This window comes from Bombus vancouverensis, chromosome 18, assembly GCF_051014615.1.
Source record: "Bombus vancouverensis nearcticus chromosome 18, iyBomVanc1_principal, whole genome shotgun sequence".
Classification (NCBI taxonomy): Eukaryota; Metazoa; Arthropoda; class Insecta; order Hymenoptera; family Apidae; genus Bombus; species Bombus vancouverensis.
This window is the reverse complement of record NC_134928.1, coordinates 4,501,688-4,517,574: the sequence shown is the minus strand read 5'-3', so window position 1 is coordinate 4,517,574 and position 15,887 is coordinate 4,501,688.

Below are 15,887 nucleotides of genomic sequence, written 5' to 3'. Positions count from 1 at the left end.
GACGAAAAATCTCACATTCCTATCCGATCCAGCAACGCTAAAAATACATATATCCGGTTAATGAAATATATATATATAGGTAATAATCTAGGAGATTACACATTCAAATAAAATCCGTTCAACGACTACAAATAATTATTAATCCCAGCTTAAATCCTCTCCCGTGCCAGTATTCCTGCACATCGCAGGTTAGCCGAAAAGTGAAATTCGTTTACCAGTTGCATTAAGCATCAGTTAACGCTACCTATTAAACGGAAATTAATAGAAATAAAATATTTTGAAATAGTCCTTAGACTATTTCTGGTGGCAGCAACTACCGTATTTAATTAGAAATCTAAACTAGTATTACATACACAATAATATCATTTCAAATTATTTTCCTTCAGACTAAATTCAAACTCAACAACAAAAAAAAATTTTTCAGTAAACTCTAAATTTAAAATTTGATCGATGTCGATAAACTAATACGTAACATTTAATATATATATAGTAAATATTTTGGTGGCAGCGGTGGGATACGCTTCACGGAGGATTAAAGTTGGTTTAAACGGTTCGATACGCTCCACAGAGGACTAAGGTTGTCACGTTTGTCAATAAGATGTATATTTGAGAAACAATGGCGACTAAATTAAAATCGTTGGACAAAGACATGATCTTGGTGTTATCGGAAAAACTTAAAGCATGGGATGCGAATTTTCGCGACATGAGTACAACAATGAATAAATTACAAGACGATGTGCGTTCACTGAAAATAAAAAAGGAAATCAAGACACCCGTATCATCGCCGATAATTTCGCAAGCGACAATACCGATAGAAGTTAATCCCCAATCAATTAAGTTAAAAGATGCAATAGAGACAGTACCAGTGTTCGACGGACATCGACCCTCGGTATTTCGATTTTTAAGAGCATGCGAGCGCGCACGAAACATGGTTCCTAGGCATCAAGAATCTCAGTTAGTAAAATTATTAACAAATAAGCTTCGCGGGCACGCGTTCCTCGCCATAGAAGACACAGAAATAATAAGTTTAAACGATTTCGGGAATAAATTAAAAGATATGTTCGATCCGGGAAAAACGGTTAACGAATATAAAGGGGAATTAGCTACAATATTTCAACGACCGGGAGAAGATATTTTGGACTACATAGAGCGCGTCAAAGATCTCAGACTGGCAATAATGAACGGGGAAAGGTACGAGTACGGCACCGTATTTCAAGATAGGATAGATCGAGACACGAGGGAAGCTTTCGTTAAGGGGCTCCCAAACGAGGTGTATTTACGAGTAAAAATAGCAGGATACCAATCCTTGGACGATGCGTACCGCCAAGCCGTGAAAACAACGCGAGAATTAAAACAAGCGAACGATAGATTTCGATACCAACATCCGACACCTTCGAATAATTATAACCGAAACAACCGCCAGGACTGGAGATTTGTACCGCCGTCGCGGAAACACCTAAACAACCCGGGAATAGAAGAAAATGTCAGGAGAGAAACAAGAGCAATAACTTGGGAAGAAAAACGCACAAATAAATACCTCGATAGAGATCTAAATCAAAGGAGAGATGCTGATCATTTCAACCAACCAACTTTTCAATGCAAACACCACTCCGTTGCTGTGATAAGGGATAATTTCACGTTAAATAATAAGAGGACGCACGGTGCCATAGATAGGATCATGGGTGAGAAATTTTCTGAGTTGCCAAACAAGATAAATAATATTAGTGCCAAAGAACCTTCAGACGAAGCAGAAACTAGGAAATTGAACGACGAGACGACAGGCAACGCTTATCCACTGCCTAATATCACAGAGATATTGGACCCGCTGGGAAGTGCGAATTGCCTCTCCACGTTCGACTTGGCAAAGATACAAAAGCAAGACTCCACGAATTTCGTGAATGTCTCAACCATAATAGGAAAAGAGATAGCGAGTGTATCTCACTCAAAAACTTCTATAAAACCATCAGAGGGAAACTTTATCGAACTCAAAGCCAAATCATTAAATTGCAAAGAAGATCACACTATAGAAAATAAAAATATAGCTATCCCTAAATCCAAAACAGAATCTATAAGCAAAAAGGTTTGTAATAAAAATTCAAAGAATAATTCCAAATCTACCAAAAATATTCCTAAACGTTCCATACAAATAAATAATAATTTAATTATAATAAGCACTTCCAGTAAAACTATTCATCCTGAAAAGGTAGAGAAAAATAAAGGTGCTGTGAATAAAGTAAATGAAGAAGAAAAAAGGGTAACTAAGGAAAAGGATTCTAAACATTTTCAAGCTGAAGAAACGCAAGTTCAACGAGCTCAAAGAAATCAGAAGGGAGAAAACAGGGAATCACCAGTCGAAGATATATATAAAAACTTGAATAAATACGCTAGCCATTGGATTATAATTGGATTAAAAATACTTTATTGGTTACTACATCTAATATTTGACGTAGGTAACATAGTAAGTAGTGCTGATCTTATGATTCCCCCAGGAAAATATGGATGGTATCACACTATACTATATACAAAATACATTCCAACGGTTTCTGTCCCGTGGCTCGCCACGCGCAGACCCTATTCTTCGAGTAAGATGATTGTCAGATGTCGATGCGTCTCCGCAGTACATGTTCGGCTAGCCCGAGGGCCCGTTATAAATCTTAAGGTTTAGTTAACTAAAGTCCTTCAAACAGACAAACAGTCTTTGTCCCAACTACGGGAAGATAGGGGAGACATATTTTTCAACGAGCGGCGTCTCCCACTAGCAACTTTCCCTCGAGGGCGACTAGCATCTTTTTCTAACCACCGATATGGAGATTGACCAATTAGCAGCAACGTCAATTTCCCTTACTTTCTGAACGAAGGCTTTTCTCGACGAATCCGATGATCTCGTATCCTTAGACACACCCCGTTATAGTTTTCCTCTGTGGCATCATCGGGACGGGAAAGGCATTCTCGCTCGCGATCTCATTGATGAAAGTAGTAACTCTTTACGACCAGTGAATATTACGCGTCCGACTTAGATTTTGTGTGTACGTTCATCTATCATCCCGTCGACCGCGGATTCGTTATTGAACCTAGGATCATTGTCATTAGTTTCTCGAGTACCTAACTACCACGGTTACTTGTCCGGTTCTATAATAATCGTATTTGCACTAGTCAATGTCTCCTCTATTGCATAACGACAACGTGTAACCCAAACGAAGATTCGTTTCACGCCCCTAACCCTAATTCTAATGTAAACCCGACATATATATATATATATATATATAATTAATTAAAAGGGGGGAAATATAAAATTAAATATATTTAACAAACATAAAATAGATAACACATTTAAAATATATATATATATATATATATGTCGGATCAGGATTCGAATTTTGGGCGCGCGACGACTCTTCATGTGGACTAGCCATCGTTTCACAAAGCCGAGATTTTATTTACACGTATATACAGGTCTATCACTAAGCTTAACAAATAATAAGTACAACTAATAATAAGTCTAACAAACACTAAGCCTAATGAATAATACGATCTACGAATAATTAAATTAAATAATACTATTAGCAATGTTTGAGTTCAAACGAATCCACGGTCACCGGGATAACTCCTTACTAAGCGAAACTAACTTAGACGCAAATGCGATCCTCGAAAACGCTCGATGTATCACTCTCCAAGGCAATCGCAAGAATGCCAGCCTCGTGGAGATTTTTCTCCCTGTACGATTGCATTTTGTTTTCTATCCCCGTTTGGAAGCATCGAGAAGGTTCCAAACGCCGTTGCTAGGCACACTCGTTGGAAGCATCGAGAGAGTTCCAAACGCCGTTGCTAGGCAGTTTCTGCCTGGAGTTTTGGTTACTAAATACAATGTATGTCCCATTGCATCGGCACCTCCGAGGCAACATCACACGTGGCTCGGCCCGCTCTCGAGGCCGCATGCCGCCACAACCACACTTCTCGGAAAACACATACAACCACTCCAGACCTCCGTTAGATAAAACATCCATCCCGTGACCGTGGCTACGTTCAGCGACCGATTGTCACCTCGAACCCAATCTCGCTTATTACAAATCTTAAACAATTACAACTATAATAAAATCTAGGCCAAGGTACTAGAGGATGTTCCCAAAATTTCCAAGGAAGGGCTTCGGCTTTCCTTTCATCTCCGACATATATATACATCTAAAAATAATAATAATAAGGAACCTCTGATGGAAATGCCTCCGCAAACATTGTCCGAACGTCGATCACCGAAGCCTAGGGGAACAACAAAAAAGGGAAAAACATTTAAATCGCAAAAACAACCATAATATGCGAATATCCAAACTTACGAAAAATAACTCAAAGAAGGAGGTCCTGGTTGTGGGAGAGCAGCGGAGTTGCGCGTGTTGCCCGAGCAAGCATCGAAGTGATAATGATGCTGCGGCCGCCAGCCCTTACACGCGCCGAAGAAACACAGATAATTCCCACGGTACAGCACGTGGAAGTTTCTCGCGGAAAGGACTAGATCAGCATGGAATGCTTCGAGCCTCCTAGACGCTAGCTCAGCAGAAGCACAGGACTGATAGGAACTAAGTCGACGTATGGAACCCGCATTCTCTCACGTACGATTTCAAGAAATCCAAACTGCAACATCCCGATTCCCACGGAAGCATACCCCCAGTGGACCACCACCCCGTGGGGGATGGCATTATAAATAAGCGTAGCAACATAGAGCAGAGCGCTTTTTGATTATAATTTACGTACCATATTGTGCTCATTATTGTGATCTTTGTTATTTTAATTCTTTGTACTCATTTCTATCGTGCTTGTTATTACTTTCATATAGCATTTACTGTATTAATCAGATTAGTAAATTGTAAGGCGTGTATCTAGACAAGATAAATAAAGAAAATTGGAAATTAACTATATTCAAGTTCAAGTAAAAAAAAAAACCCAGAAGTAAAACACCAACGATCACCGGAGCAGGCGAAGTAATGGCACCCGACAGCACTTTTGTCCTCAAGGTAAGAAAATTAATTTTGAAAATTCCTTCTTCTCTGATAATTTCGTTGCACTCGAGAATCAAACTAGAACTTCCTATCATCGATCTCGTTTTATTTCCGTGAAGGGTTTTGAAGATAGAATCATTGTTTAAACTTTAAACAAACGTAAAAATAAATTTATATAAAACAACGAAAAATCTCACATTCCTATCCAATCCAGCAACGCTAAAATATATATATCCAGCTAATAAAATATATATATAGGTAATAATCTAAGCAATTCTACATTCAAATAAAAATCCGTTCAACGAGGAAAAATATTTATTGTACCCAGCTTTAATCCTCTCCCGTGCAAGTATCCCTGCACATAGCAGGTTAGCCGAAAAGTGGAATTCGTTTACCAGTTGCATTAAACGTCAGTTAACGTTACCCATTAAACGTAAAAAAAAAAAATAATACAAATAAAATATTTTGAAATAGTCCTTAGACTATTTCTGGTGGCAGTAACTACCGTATTAATTAGAAATTTAAATCAGTATTACATACACAATAATATCATTTCAATTTATTTCCCTTCCGATTAAATTCAAACTCAAACGAAAAAAAAAAATTTCAATAAAATTTAAATTTAAAATTTGATCGATTTAAACAAACAAATTGATACGTAACACTTCGCGATTTGCGAGCTATTTCGCTTGTTTCGACGCTTAAATGGTTGTGCATTGCATTAGCACTGTGAAATGGAGTTCAACGAGCGCTTAAACGTCGAAATATCTTCAACGGGAAGGAAAGGACGGCAATTTTTCGTCAGAATAAACGAAATCTTCGCGATTCGCGAGATATTTTGCTTGTTTCGACGCTTAAATGATTGTGCATTATATTAGCACTGTGAAATGGAGTTCAACGAGCGCTTAAGCGTCGAAATATCTCCAACGGGAAGGAAATGACGGCCATTTTTCGTCGAAATAAACGATATCTTCGCGATTTGCGAGATATTTTGCTTGTTTCGACGCTTAAATGGTTGTGCATTGCATTAGCACTCTGAAATGGAGTTCAACGAGCGCTTAAACGTCGAAATATCTCCAACGGGAAGGAAGTTACGGCCATTTATCGTCCAAAAAATCGAAATTTTCGCGTTTTGCGAGATATTTTGCTTGTTTCGACGCTTAAATGGTTGTGCATTGCATTAGCACTGTGAAATGGAGTTGAACGAGCGCTTAAACGTCGAAATATCTCCAACGGGAAGGAAGTTACGGCCATTCATCGTCCAAAAAATCGAAATTTCCGCGATTTGCGAGATATTTTGCTTGTTTCGACGCTTAAATGGTTGTGCATTGCATTAGCACTGTGAAGTGGAGTTCAACGAGCGCTTAAACGTCGAAATATCTCCAACGGGAAGGAAGTTACGGCCATTTATCGTCCAAAAAATCGAAATTTTCGCGATTTGCGAGATATTTTGCTTGTTTCGACGCTTAAATGGTTGTGCATTGCATTTGCACTGTGAAATGGAGTTCAACGAGCGCTTAAACGTCGAAATATCTCCAACGGGAAGGAAGTTACGGCCATTTATCGTCCAAAAAATCGAAATTTTCGCGATTTGCGAGATATTTTGCTTGTTCCGACGCTTAAATGGTTGTGCATTGCATTAGCACTGTGAAATGGAGTTCAACGAGCGCTTAAACGTCGAAATATCTCCAACGGGAAGGAAGTTACGGCCATTTATCGTCCAAAAAATCGAAATTTTCGCGATTTGCGAGATATTTTGCTTGTTTCGACGCTTAAATGGTTGTGCATTGCATGATCACTGTGAAATGGAGTTCAACGAGCGCTTAAACGTCGAAATATCTCCAACGGGAAGGAAGTTACGGCCATTTATCGTCCAAAAAATCGAAATTTTCGCGATTTGCGAGATATTTTGCTTGTTTCGACGCTTAAATGGTTGTGCATTGCATTAGCACTGTGAAATGGAGTTCAACGAGCGCTTAAACGTCGAAATATCTCCAACGGGAAGGAAGTTACGGCCATTTATCGTCCAAAAAATCGAAATTTTCGCGATTTGCGAGATATTTTGCTGGTTTCGACGCTTAAATGGTTGTGCATTGCATTAGCACTGTGAAATGGAGTTCAACGAGCGCTTAAACGTCGAAATATCTCCAACGAGAAGGAAGTTACGGCCATTTATCGTCCAAAAAATCGAAATTTTCGCGATTTGCGAGATATTTTGCTTGTTTCGACGCTTAAATGGTTGTGCATTGCATTAGCACTGTGAAATGGAGTTCAACGAGCGCTTAAACGTCGAAATATCTCCAACGGGAAGGAAGTTACGACCATTTATCGACCAAAAAATCGAAATTTTCGCGATTTGCCAGATATTTTGCTTGTTTCGACGCTTAAATGGTTGTGCATTGCATTAGCACTGTGAAATGGAGTTCAACGAGCGCTTAAACGTCGAAATATCTCCAACGGGAAGGAAGTTACGGCCATTTATCGTCCAAAAAATCGAAATTTTCGCGATTTGCGAGATATTTTGCTTGTTTCGACGCTTAAATGGCTGTGCATTGCATTAGCACTGTGAAATGGAGTTCAACGAGCGCTTAAACGTCGAAATATCTCCAACGGGAAGGAAGTTACGGCCATTTATCGTCCAAAAAATCGAAATTTCCGCGATTTGCGAGATATTTTGCTTGTTTCGACGCTTAAATGGTTGTGCATTGCATTAGCACTGTGAAATGGAGTTCAACGAGCGCTTAAACGTCGAAATATCTCCAACGGGAAGGAAGTTACGGCCATTTATCGTCCAAAAAATCGAAATTTTCGCGATTTGCGAGATATTTTGCTTGTTTCGACGCTTAAATGGTTGTGCATTGCATTAGCACTGTGAAATGGAGTTCAACGAGCGCTTAAACGTCGAAATATCTCCAACGGGAAGGAAGTTACGGCCATTTATCGTCCAAAAAATCGAAATTTTCGCGATTTGCGAGATATTTTGCTTGTTTCGACGCTTAAATGGTTGTGCATTGCATTAGCACTGTGAAATGGAGTTCAACGAGCGCTTAAACGTCGAAATATCTCCAACGGGAAGGAAGTTACGGCCATTTATCGTCCAAAAAATCGAAATTTTCGCGATTTGCGAGATATTTTGCTTGTTTCGACGCTTAAATGGTTGTGCATTGCATTAGCACTGTGAAATGGAGTTCAACGAGCGCTTAAGCGTCGAAATATCTCCAACGGGAAGGAAGTTACGGCCATTTATCGTCCAAAAAATCGAAATTTTCGCGATTTGCGAGATATTTTGCTTGTTTCGACGCTTAAATGGTTGTGCATTGCATTAGCACTGTGAAATGGAGTTCAACGAGCGCTTAAACGTCGAAATATCTCCAACGGGAAGGAAGTTACGGCCATTTATCGTCCAAAAAATCGAAATTTTCGCGATTTGCGAGATATTTTGCTTATTTCTACGCTTAAATGGTTGTGCATTGCATTAGCACTGTGAAATGGAGTTCAACGAGCGCTTAAACGTCGAAATATCTCCATCGGGAAGGAAGTTACGGCCATTTATCGTCCAAAAAATCGAAATTTTCGCGATTTGCGAGATATTTTGCTTGTTTCGACGCTTAAATGGTTGCGCATTGCATTAGCACTGTGAAATGGAGTTCAACGAGCGCTTAAACGTCGAAATATCTCCAACGGGAAGGAAGTTACGGCCATTTATCGTCCAAAAAATCGAAATTTTCGCGATTTGCGAGATATTTTGCTTGTTTCGACGCTTAAATGGTTGTGCATTGCATTAGCACTGTGAAATGGAGTTCAACGAGCGCTTAAACGTCGAAATATCTCCAACGGGAAGGAAGTTACGGCCATTTATCGTCCAAAAAATCGAAATTTTCGCGATTTGCGAGATATTTTGCTTGTTTCGACGCTTAAATGGTTGTGCATTGCATTATCACTGTGAAATGGAGTTCAACGAGCGCTTAAACGTCGAAATATCTCCAACGGGAAGGAAGTTACGGCCATTTATCGTCCAAAAAATCGAAATTTTCGCGATTTGCGAGATATTTTGCTTGTTTCGACGCTTAAATGGTTGTGCATTGCATTAGCACTGTGAAATGGAGTTCAACGAGCGCTTAAACGTCGAAATATCTCCAACGGGAAGGAAGTTACGGCCATTTATCGTCCAAAAAATCGAAATTTTCGCGATTTGCGAGATATTTTGCTGGTTTCGACGCTTAAATGGTTGTGCATTGCATTAGCACTGTGAAATGGAGTTCAACGAGCGCTTAAACGTCGAAATATCTCCAACGGGAAGGAAGTTACGGCCATTTATCGTCCAAAAAATCGAAATTTTCGCGATTTGCGAGATATTTTGCTTGTTTCGACGCTTAAATGGTTGTTCATTGCATTAGCACTGTGAAATGGAGTTCAACGAGCGCTTAAACGTCGAAATATCTCCAACGGGAAGGAAGTTACGGCCATTTATCGTCCAAAAAATCGAAATTTTCGCGATTTGCGAGATATTTTGCTTGTTTCGACGCTTAAATGGTTGTGCATCGCATTAGCACTGTGAAATGGAGTTCAACGAGCGCTTAAACGTCGAAATATCTCCAACGGGAAGGACGTTACGGCCATTTATCGTCCAAAAAATCGAAATTTTCGCGATTTGCGAGATATTTTGCTTGTTTCGACGCTTAAATGGTTGTGCATCGCATTAGCACTGTGAAATGGAGTTCAACGAGCGCTTAAACGTCGAAATATCTCCAACGGGAAGGAAGTTACGGCCATTTATCGTCCAAAAAATCGAAATTTTCGCGATTTGCGAGATATTTTGCTGGTTTCGACGCTTAAATGGTTGTGCATTGCATTAGCACTGTGAAATGGAGTTCAACGAGCGCTTAAACGTCGAAATATCTCCAACGGGAAGGAAGTTACGGCCATTTATCGTCCAAAAAATCGAAATTTTCGCGATTTGCGAGATATTTTGCTTGTTTCGACGCTTAAATGGTTGTTCCTTGCATTAGCACTGTGAAATGGAGTTCAACGAGCGCTTAAACGTCGAAATATCTCCAACGGGAAGGAAGTTACGGCCATTTATCGTCCAAAAAATCGAAATTTTCGCGATTTGCGAGATATTTTGCTTGTTTCGACGCTTAAATGGTTGTGCATCGCATTAGCACTGTGAAATGGAGTTCAACGAGCGCTTAAACGTCGAAATATCTCCAACGGGAAGGACGTTACGGCCATTTATCGTCCAAAAAATCGAAATTTTCGCGATTTGCGAGATATTTTGCTTGTTTCGACGCTTAAATGGTTGTGCATCGCATTAGCACTGTGAAATGGAGTTCAACGAGCGCTTAAACGTCGAAATATCTCCAACGGGAAGGAAGTTACGGCCATTTATCGTCCAAAAAATCGAAATTTTCGCGATTTGCGAGATATTTTGCTTGTTTCGACGCTTAAATGGTTGTGCATCGCATTAGCACTGTGAAATGGAGTTCAACGAGCGCTGAAACGTCGAAATATCTCCAACGGGAAGGAAGTTACGGCCATTTATCGTCCAAAAAATCGAAATTTTCGCGAATTGCGAGATATTTTGCTTGTTTCGACGCTTAAATGGTTGTGCATCGCATTAGCACTGTGAAATGGAGTTCAACGAGCGCTTAAACGTCGAAATATCTCCAACGGGAAGGAAGTTACGGCCATTTATCGTCCAAAAAATCGAAATTTTCGCGATTTGCGAGATATTTTGCTTGTTTCGACGCTTAAATGGTTGTGCATCGCATTAGCACTGTGAAATGGAGTTCAACGAGCGCTTAAACGTCGAAATATCTCCAACGGGAAGGAAGTTACGGCCATTTATCGTCCAAAAAATCGAAATTTTCGCGATTTGCGAGATATTTTGCTTGTTTCGACGCTTAAATGGTTGTGCATCGCATTAGCACTGTGAAATGGAGTTCAACGAGCGCTTAAACGTCGAAATATCTCCAACGGGAAGGAAGTTACGGCCATTTATCGTCCAAAAAATCGAAATTTTCGCGATTTGCGAGATATTTTGCTTGTTTCGACGCTTAAATGGTTGTGCATCGCATTAGCACTGTGAAATGGAGTACAACGAGCGCTTAAACGTCGAAAAATCTCCAACGGGAAGGAAGTTACGGCCATTTATCGTCCAAAAAATCGAAATTTTCGCGATTTGCGAGATATTTTGCTTGTTTCGACGCTTAAATGGTTGTGCATCGCATTAGCACTGTGAAATGGAGTTCAACGAGCGCTTAAACGTCGAAATATCTCCAACGGGAAGGAAGTTACGGCCATTTATCGTCCAAAAAATCGAAATTTTCGCGATTTGCGAGATATTTTGCTTGTTTCGACGCTTAAATGGTTGTGCATCGCATTAGCACTGTGAAATGGAGTTCAACGAGCGCTTAAACGTCGAAAAATCTCCAACGGGAAGGAAGTTACGGCCATTTATCGTCCAAAAAATCGAAATTTTCGCGATTTGCGAGATATTTTGCTTGTTTCGACGCTTAAATGGTTGTGCATCGCATTAGCACTGTGAAATGGAGTTCAACGAGCGCTTAAACGTCGAAATATCTCCAACGGGAAGGAAGTTACGGCCATTTATCGTCCAAAAAATCGAAATTTTCGCGATTTGCGAGATATTTTGCTTGTTTCGACGCTTAAATGGTTGTGCATCGCATTAGCACTGTGAAATGGAGTTCAACGAGCGCTTAAACGTCGAAATATCTCCAACGGGAAGGAAGTTACGGCCATTTATCGTCCAAAAAATCGAAATTTTCGCGATTTGCGAGATATTTTGCTTGTTTCGACGCTTAAATGGTTGTGCATCGCATTAGCACTGTGAAATGGAGTTCAACGAGCGCTTAAACGTCGAAATATCTCCAACGGGAAGGAAGTTACGGCCATTTATCGTCCAAAAAATCGAAATTTTCGCGATTTGCGAGATATTTTGCTTGTTTCGACGCTTAAATGGTTGTGCATCGCATTAGCACTGTGAAATGGAGTTCAACGAGCGCTTAAACGTCGAAATATCTCCAACGGGAAGGAAGTTACGGCCATTTATCGTCCAAAAAATCGAAATTTTCGCGATTTGCGAGATATTTTGCTTGTTTCGACGCTTAAATGGTTGTGCATCGCATTAGCACTGTGAAATGGAGTTCAACGAGCGCTTAAACGTCGAAATATCTCCAACGGGAAGGAAGTTACGGCCATTTATCGTCCAAAAAATCGAAATTTTCGCGATTTGCGAGATATTTTGCTTGTTTCGACGCTTAAATGGTTGTGCATCGCATTAGCACTGTGAAATGGAGTTCAACGAGCGCTGAAACGTCGAAATATCTCCAACGGGAAGGAAGTTACGGCCATTTATCGTCCAAAAAATCGAAATTTTCGCGAATTGCGAGATATTTTGCTTGTTTCGACGCTTAAATGGTTGTGCATCGCATTAGCACTGTGAAATGGAGTTCAACGAGCGCTTAAACGTCGAAATATCTCCAACGGGAAGGAAGTTACGGCCATTTATCGTCCAAAAAATCGAAATTTTCGCGATTTGCGAGATATTTTGCTTGTTTCGACGCTTAAATGGTTGTGCATCGCATTAGCACTGTGAAATGGAGTTCAACGAGCGCTTAAACGTCGAAATATCTCCAACGGGAAGGAAGTTACGGCCATTTATCGTCCAAAAAATCGAAATTTTCGCGATTTGCGAGATATTTTGCTTGTTTCGACGCTTAAATGGTTGTGCATCGCATTAGCACTGTGAAATGGAGTTCAACGAGCGCTTAAACGTCGAAATATCTCCAACGGGAAGGAAGTTACGGCCATTTATCGTCCAAAAAATCGAAATTTTCGCGATTTGCGAGATATTTTGCTTGTTTCGACGCTTAAATGGTTGTGCATCGCATTAGCACTGTGAAATGGAGTTCAACGAGCGCTTAAACGTCGAAATATCTCCAACGGGAAGGAAGTTACGGCCATTTATCGTCCAAAAAATCGAAATTTTCGCGATTTGCGAGATATTTTGCTTGTTTCGACGCTTAAATGGTTGTGCATCGCATTAGCACTGTGAAATGGAGTTCAACGAGCGCTTAAACGTCGAAATATCTCCAACGGGAAGGAAGTTACGGCCATTTATCGTCCAAAAAATCGAAATTTTCGCGATTTGCGAGATATTTTGCTTGTTTCGACGCTTAAATGGTTGTGCATCGCATTAGCACTGTGAAATGGAGTTCAACGAGCGCTTAAACGTCGAAATATCTCCAACGGGAAGGAAGTTACGGCCATTTATCGTCCAAAAAATCGAAATTTTCGCGATTTGCGAGATATTTTGCTTGTTTCGACGCTTAAATGGTTGTGCATCGCATTAGCACTGTGAAATGGAGTTCAACGAGCGCTTAAACGTCGAAATATCTCCAACGGGAAGGAAGTTACGGCCATTTATCGTCCAAAAAATCGAAATTTTCGCGATTTGCGAGATATTTTGCTTGTTTCGACGCTTAAATGGTTGTGCATCGCATTAGCACTGTGAAATGGAGTTCAACGAGCGCTTAAACGTCGAAATATCTCCAACGGGAAGGAAGTTACGGCCATTTATCGTCCAAAAAATCGAAATTTTCGCGATTTGCGAGATATTTTGCTTGTTTCGACGCTTAAATGGTTGTGCATCGCATTAGCACTGTGAAATGGAGTTCAACGAGCGCTTAAACGTCGAAATATCTCCAACGGGAAGGAAGTTACGGCCATTTATCGTCCAAAAAATCGAAATTTTCGCGATTTGCGAGATATTTTGCTTGTTTCGACGCTTAAATGGTTGTGCATCGCATTAGCACTGTGAAATGGAGTTCAACGAGCGCTTAAACGTCGAAATATCTCCAACGGGAAGGAAGTTACGGCCATTTATCGTCCAAAAAATCGAAATTTTCGCGATTTGCGAGATATTTTGCTTGTTTCGACGCTTAAATGGTTGTGCATCGCATTAGCACTGTGAAATGGAGTTCAACGAGCGCTTAAACGTCGAAATATCTCCAACGGGAAGGAAGTTACGGCCATTTATCGTCCAAAAAATCGAAATTTTCGCGATTTGCGAGATATTTTGCTTGTTTCGACGCTTAAATGGTTGTGCATCGCATTAGCACTGTGAAATGGAGTTCAACGAGCGCTTAAACGTCGAAATATCTCCAACGGGAAGGAAGTTACGGCCATTTATCGTCCAAAAAATCGAAATTTTCGCGATTTGCGAGATATTTTGCTTGTTTCGACGCTTAAATGGTTGTGCATCGCATTAGCACTGTGAAATGGAGTTCAACGAGCGCTTAAACGTCGAAATATCTCCAACGGGAAGGAAGTTACGGCCATTTATCGTCCAAAAAATCGAAATTTTCGCGATTTGCGAGATATTTTGCTTGTTTCGACGCTTAAATGGTTGTGCATCGCATTAGCACTGTGAAATGGAGTTCAACGAGCGCTTAAACGTCGAAATATCTCCAACGGGAAGGAAGTTACGGCCATTTATCGTCCAAAAAATCGAAATTTTCGCGATTTGCGAGATATTTTGCTTGTTTCGACGCTTAAATGGTTGTGCATCGCATTAGCACTGTGAAATGGAGTTCAACGAGCGCTTAAACGTCGAAATATCTCCAACGGGAAGGAAGTTACGGCCATTTATCGTCCAAAAAATCGAAATTTTCGCGATTTGCGAGATATTTTGCTTGTTTCGACGCTTAAATGGTTGTGCATCGCATTAGCACTGTGAAATGGAGTTCAACGAGCGCTTAAACGTCGAAATATCTCCAACGGGAAGGAAGTTACGGCCATTTATCGTCCAAAAAATCGAAATTTTCGCGATTTGCGAGATATTTTGCTTGTTTCGACGCTTAAATGGTTGTGCATCGCATTAGCACTGTGAAATGGAGTTCAACGAGCGCTTAAACGTCGAAATATCTCCAACGGGAAGGAAGTTACGGCCATTTATCGTCCAAAAAATCGAAATTTTCGCGATTTGCGAGATATTTTGCTTGTTTCGACGCTTAAATGGTTGTGCATCGCATTAGCACTGTGAAATGGAGTTCAACGAGCGCTTAAACGTCGAAATATCTCCAACGGGAAGGAAGTTACGGCCATTTATCGTCCAAAAAATCGAAATTTTCGCGATTTGCGAGATATTTTGCTTGTTTCGACGCTTAAATGGTTGTGCATCGCATTAGCACTGTGAAATGGAGTTCAACGAGCGCTTAAACGTCGAAATATCTCCAACGGGAAGGAAGTTACGGCCATTTATCGTCCAAAAAATCGAAATTTTCGCGATTTGCGAGATATTTTGCTTGTTTCGACGCTTAAATGGTTGTGCATCGCATTAGCACTGTGAAATGGAGTTCAACGAGCGCTTAAACGTCGAAATATCTCCAACGGGAAGGAAGTTACGGCCATTTATCGTCCAAAAAATCGAAATTTTCGCGATTTGCGAGATATTTTGCTTGTTTCGACGCTTAAATGGTTGTGCATCGCATTAGCACTGTGAAATGGAGTTCAACGAGCGCTTAAACGTCGAAATATCTCCAACGGGAAGGAAGTTACGGCCATTTATCGTCCAAAAAATCGAAATTTTCGCGATTTGCGAGATATTTTGCTTGTTTCGACGCTTAAATGGTTGTGCATCGCATTAGCACTGTGAAATGGAGTTCAACGAGCGCTTAAACGTCGAAATATCTCCAACGGGAAGGAAGTTACGGCCATTTATCGTCCAAAAAATCGAAATTTTCGCGATTTGCGAGATATTTTGCTTGTTTCGACGCTTAAATGGTTGTGCATCGCATTAGCACTGTGAAATGGAGTTCAACGAGCGCTTAAACGTCGAAATATCTCCAACGGGAAGGAAGTTACGGCCATTTATCG